Raw genomic sequence first — 6,854 nt, forward strand, 5'->3', positions numbered from 1 at the left:
TTATTTAGTTATATATTTATTTATTTTTAATTATTATTATTATTTTATTCGAAAAGTTCTGCGCTACGCCAATGACATAAGCACACACACACAAACTAAATAAATGAATTGAACCGAAATATAAACAGAAAAAAATAAAATGAAATTTTAAATTAAAAATAAATCAATGTATAAATTTAAATAAATTAATTAAAAAAATAAAAAATTCCCCCCCCCCCAAAAAAAAATTGGATGGCGCAACTTGCGCCAAAATCTCCTCCCCCCCCCGCGGACACCTCTTATGCTGTCATACTTTGCATCAATTTTACAATCACAGCATTTCTACTTTACATAATAGCGTAGATCAATTCATGCTCTTCTGAGCGGAAGTGATTGCTAAGAATTGAACTAAATTACAGACAAGAAGGTGAATGAAAACTTAAGAAAACGTAAAACTTAGTTTTAAATTACTTTCTATCGAGTGTAAAAACATTGCTATTGTTTAAAGACAAATAATAAACGATTTGAAGCGACCATTTTCTATAAAGTAACAAAATGTGATATACTTGAAAAATACCTTTTTTAAAAATATATCTTTTATGAAACACAATAGAGTATCCATCTTATCTTGCTCCCCGCCTTGCTATCCATCCCCGCTGCGACTCCACAAAAAACCGATTGAAAAATTCCCCGTTTCCATGTAAAAAGAGGTTTTCCCATTGTACCAGAGAAAGCGGTTTTTACCCAGCATCCTTAGCGGTTAGTAGGTGAACTTATTTCGCGTAATGCATTCTGGGTAAAAACACCGCTTTCACTCCAGAAGCTAGTAGGAGTAGAAAGATTCCACATAAACCCCGCAAATAACCGGAATGCGGTGCAAAGCAGGTTTTTTTCCGGGGTCGAAAGTGTCCATGGAAATGGCCCTAAAGGGTATGGCAACAAACCGGCTTAAAGCCAGGAATAGGGATTTTCATTGCAGCCTGTAGTTGGGCCACTTCTGAACTATTCTGTTTTGCATCTCGAATGGAGTTATTCAAAGATTGCACCTACCGTGATCCATTTTTTCACTAACATTTGGAATCTTCTTGTTGTAATTTGAAAATTCTTGCAATGAGCCGGCTGAATGGTCAATTTAAAGTAGGTCAAAATAAGCTGGTCAAGCAAAAGTTAAGGCAAAGAAAAAAAAGCGCAAAACAATTAAAATATTTCTCTTTTAGTCATATTTTATAATTTACGAATGTAAAATAGTAAACAATTGCTCAAATTGGATGGAGTTTTTCTTAAATTAAGAGCACTTGCGCATCTCGAAGCGTTACTACTTTTAAAGAAATATCCAGCTTGCTTTAGGAATATTGTTCTGAAGATAGGACATTGCTGAAGGTTTTTTTTTCTCTTTGGAGAACAAGAGCCTTTAAAAGCGTAATGCTCGATAGAAATTGAAAAAGCAAGGTCAAACTGCGTGTATCATTCTTTGAAATTGGGGCCTCAGCTTAAACTATTATAGGGTCATTCCATAGTGACTAACATAACATTCGCAGCTGATTTTCAAACTCTTTTTACTTACACCGGGAGTAAAAATAAATGTGTTTCGGTTTAATATGCAGATTTAAAATGTACAAGGTGACTATTTTCATTTCTACCCAGAATTTGAAGCAAAATAAGCGCTGGCAGGTGTTTTTTCACCAAAAAAGGCATCTTGACTAACGTAACATTTTTGCAACCCTGAGAAACAAGGCTTATGTTACGAGGCAAATTTATCTGAAACTTACGCAGACATTGAAAATTGGCCGATGTATTTGTAAGAGTTAAGCAATCTATTTTTAAAATTCTACTACAGATTTGTTACAGACGAATCTTTTTTGGCCCTAAATGGTACTTTTCCGAAAAACTGTGTGTGACTACCGTGTGCGACTAATGAACGCATATAAAAAACTTTTTATACTTAATTTCTTGCTCTTATATTACTTTTACACTTTTTAGGAACCTTCTTTGTGTTGTATTATGGTTCTTTCTTTACCTTTTTCCTATATTAGTGCAAGAAATTAAATGGAAGGATTCAGTTCAATTAACTCAATTTGAATGTGCGAAAAAAAAAATAAAAATAAAATAAACAAATAAAAAAAGAACTGCTTTTACAAACTGAATAACATTATTCCTGGGCTAATTAAATCCTTAATATCTCTCTTTTAAAAAATTAACTTTTTGCAAGTTGGTAGTTTCACTGAATTCTAGTATTCTGCTGATATACACTGTTAAAAGCAGGGGTTCCAGACGAGTGAAAATATTCCCTCTAAGGTGAAAGCATAGTGCCTGAAGGTGCATCACAGGCTAGAAAATAGAGCAGAGGAGCCAGAACATCATGCAATCACAGAAAGACTCATTGCGCATGCGCTTTTTGCCTTAGACATACATTCAACCACCTCAATATGGCGGACAAATGATGATTGCGTTTGTGTGTCTTTCACATTGAATGAAGTACACTATTGGATTAAAACCCAACTTTTCTAGGATTAATTATCCGAAATTACAAGTAAGTACAGCTTTTGATCACTTTGTAGCTTTTAGGGCTTTCAAACATAGTTAAGTGTTTAAAAGTGCATTTATTGCTTTTCACAGTAACCGTTAGTCTTCTAGTTCTCGTTTACCGTTACTATCGTGAAATTTCCATCATTCAAAACGCTACTAAAAATATCTGTCATTATTTTCTTGAATACTCGATAAGCAGCTTTTATTAGTCACCAAAAGAACCTTAATAAAAATGTTTCTTGTGCTTCGTAGATTATAACATAAAGATAGCGAAAAAAAAAAATCTCTCTCAGTCTAGCTCTTTTTTTCTTTTTTTTGCTTTTTCATTCAAGTGTTAGAATCATTTCCTGTTAGCAGTCCTCGAAAGCGTTAGAACTTTCTTTTGGTTTTTTATTTAACTGTTGAAAAACTTTATGTGCAGTTTCTTTTGTTACTCTTGATTAACGTTTATGAAACGATTTTGTTTTTCCGTAATTGTAATATCCCTGAATATTTTTGGCTCATCATTTAAATAATCCATAAGTACAGCTATGCTTCATTTTCGGAATACGTCAAGTTTTAGTAAATGTATAATTTCTCACATGTTTTAAATAATTACTCGTTTTTAAATTATAACGTATTTGTGACAGATCTTTGATACAAGTGAAGGGGTAGATATTTATTGTTTTATTAATTTTTAACATTACTTTTTGTAAAAAAAAAAAAAAACCCCATCAGAATCCTGAATTTTTTCACATGTTTTTTAACGACCCCAGAGTTATTATTCATATTATTTATTTTATGATTCTTTAAGAAAACGATAAAGATTTCACCGGTTCGCAAAGTTTTTCATTTGCTTTTACCGCGCCCGTGGGTCAAAAGAGGTTTAGAAACACTGAGTTAGAGCACGATCAGATGAATTAACGCTATGAGCACTTCTTAACTATGTTGAAAACTCTGAAATATGATCAAATGCTGTAATTACATGTTTTAATCATTTCCAATACCGAGTTCAATGTGAAAAATGTCCAAAACGTAGAATATCATAAATCAAAACAAAACTTAAAAAAAAAAGGTACACAACTGTATTTAAAAACGCACACAATACGGGGGAGGGGGGAGGAGGATCTATAGTAAGGGTGCCATTTCTCTCTCCGAAGGATCCTTTTTTTCACTCCGGCTGTCTAGTTTTTAAAAGGTGCCTGTTTTTCACCCTATTTAGAGGTGCGATTTCGGCTCCGTATTGGGTGCCGCTGGTGAACAAGCGTTTCTCCCCTGAAAGGTGCTGAATGCATCCTGTAGTTTTAACAGTGTACTAGTTATCGTCATAAGAAACTCCGTAGTACTTTTCAATGTTATATTATTTTTTAAGGTTTACTGATTCATCGAACGAATAGTGTTGTGCGTCCTTTTGAATTAAAATGTAATATTGAAAAAAAAAAAAAAAAAAAAATCGAACGCTTTTGCAGAATGCATTTTAATTCCAGATATCACCGCAAATGTTTGAATTTCTAAATGACCATTCTTGCATTTTCTGAAATATATGGCAGCAGCGTTTATTGTCACTGTATCATGTAACATCTTCAAATGTTTTCCAACGAGCAGCCATTACTTCATTTTAATAATAGGTGGAGATGTATTTTCTAAAAGATAGAGATGTTCTTCTTTGTTAAGACTGTATTTCTATTATCTTAATTTTTAAGCTTGGATTCTTATGTTGAATGCACATTCAGCAGAGTACTCATTTTGCTTTACTCACCTTTTTTTCTTTTTTAATAATTCTTTAAATTGGAAGTATCTTTTTAAAGACCTTTAAAAAAAGTATTTTTCTAAATAAACAGAAGGTCTACAATGTAATATTACTGGTATTTTTCACCCTTTATATTTTTAATCAATATAGAGTGCCTACATATTCAAAATTGTTCATGATAACGTACATTAAACTAAATAAGCTTTAAATTTTAGCAGTCAATTTTAAAATGTGACGTTAGTGACATGCAAACTGTTACGTTAGTCACAGCTCAAATGTTACGTTAGTCACACTAATTATTTTATATCTACTGTATCTAAAATAAATATTTTGCACTTTTTAAGTAGATATGATACAGATGCAAGAAAATAAAAATTGCTGTTAGGTTCAATCAACTGATTTAGTTTTTAAACAGAAAATAGTACATTTTCGTGACTAACGTAACGTAAATATTTTCAGTGAAATAACCAAACTAATTAAAAGACTTATAATGTATGCAAAAAGAACAGTCACTTTTATTGGGCTAACATCTATTCATTTAGAATAAGCATAGTTCTTTTTAAAATTTGCAAAAAATTTTACATTACACAAGAAAACGTAGACGCATGTTTTTTGCACATGCTATGCTTTTTCTGCAACCTCGCACGTTTAGAGTAAGAAAAAAAATACCGAATGAAATTTTTGCAAACTGTTATTGGATTTATGTACTAGAAAGTATGCTGAATGAAATGATAGGTCACAATTAAGGCTTTGTGGAAAAAAAATTTCTGAGGGTTGAGGTTGACATTTCTATGGAATGACCCTATAGTACTTCATTATCTTTTTTTTAAGTGGAAAATAATCTTACATATATTTGAGCAAAATAATGCATTCAATAATGTTTAAATAATAATTAGTAAATGACCATTAAGTTTCCTTTAACTCTTTAGAGACCACAAGTTTTGAGGTGGAGTATGGGAATAATTTATACACTTAGAAAATCGCACGTCAAGGTATGACGTGTGGAAATTACTTCTGCATTTGAACGAAGCAATTGCCTGTTTGGTAAGATTTTGATAGTTTAAATTTTACCGTTAACTGTAGTGGATTAACCCTAAACTCCATTAGATTGCTTTCATTGTTGATCACTTTTTCGTTTCTTCAATCTCCTAAAATAAGTCTTACCAGCAAAACATTTAAGTTATCAGATCCAGTTCAGCCCTGTCAAAATTAAGCCTTTCCCTGCATATTAAACATTACCAAGACATATCAAATTGTCATGCCGTGGCGCGAGTTTCATTGTTAATAACGTCAGGAACGTTACTCGATCATTGGCTATTATATACATGAGGATAAAACTATAACACGGTGACGGAAATTACTTGTACGTTAACGTTTCTGTAGATTTTGTGTAAGTTGGTGGAACAATTTTTTTCGCAAATAAAACATAGGGTCTGGTGGGTTAAAGTGGTCATAAAATCGTAGGTTTTGAACTTAGGTGTATAGTAAATACAATAAATTCTTTAGGCATTTCAACTTTTTTTGTTGTTATTTTACATTGCATTATTAAAGAACTCGGTACATTGAATTTTAGGAATGAAAATATTGATTTTAGTAGTTTTATAACACTTTCTTTTCCCTATGTTTTTATGACCACTTTACCCCATGGGGTGGGGGAAAGTGGTCATAGCATGGGGTAAAGTGGTCATAGTTAAAAATAGATGCAAAACCATTATAAATAACACTAATACTTGCTTATTTCGGTTGTTTTTGTAGTTACAAGTATATTCATGAGTACATGCGTGTGTACACGAATATATACGTGTCGTGTTATACACGAGTAAACACATTCCTATATGAGTAGATACATGTATATATCAGATGCATGCATGTGTCTATTCAAGTATATACGTGTATAAAAGAATGTGCATAAGCATGTAATCGTAATTACCTACAGGCGTGCATATGTGTCTACACCAGTACATACGTGTCACAAGTATATACGTGTCACGTGTATATACGCGTATAAACGAACATCATATGCGCGTATGCACTTGTATCTAGAGAAAATACGTGCATACTTGAGTATATACGTGTATAGTTGACGTAAATACCCATATTATAAGTGTACATACATACATGTACGGGTATACACGAGTTAATTCGTGGATACATCCAGTGCGTCTTTGGGTAGGTGTCTACTCACGTATATATAATATGGAAGCACGAGTATATACGCATGAACACGTGTAAACACGATTATATACCTGTATAGACGTATATAGGTACATTTACGTGTATACACCAGTGCATGTATGTATACACTAGAATATACGCTTATATACATTATTATTATCTAATGTCAGCCTACAGAGTGAATCTGAGCTTTTGGGAAAAAATCAAAGGGGTGTGAGAGGGGAGGATAAGAAGCAAAGAATCATAAGGAAGTTATAATCACTGACGCGCTACATGCACACAAAGCCAGAAACTGATGGAGGCAAAACAGGGCACAAATTTGTTGCACAAAGATGATTTTACCTAAAATTTTAGTTTAAAAAATTTAGAACAGTTGTTAAAAGTTACGGCCTGTAGTAGCTCTAATACACGCATCGCAACAAAGGCGCAACAGCTGATGAAAATT

This window comes from Uloborus diversus, chromosome 10, assembly GCF_026930045.1.
Source record: "Uloborus diversus isolate 005 chromosome 10, Udiv.v.3.1, whole genome shotgun sequence".
In the NCBI taxonomy this organism is placed as follows: Eukaryota; Metazoa; Arthropoda; class Arachnida; order Araneae; family Uloboridae; genus Uloborus; species Uloborus diversus.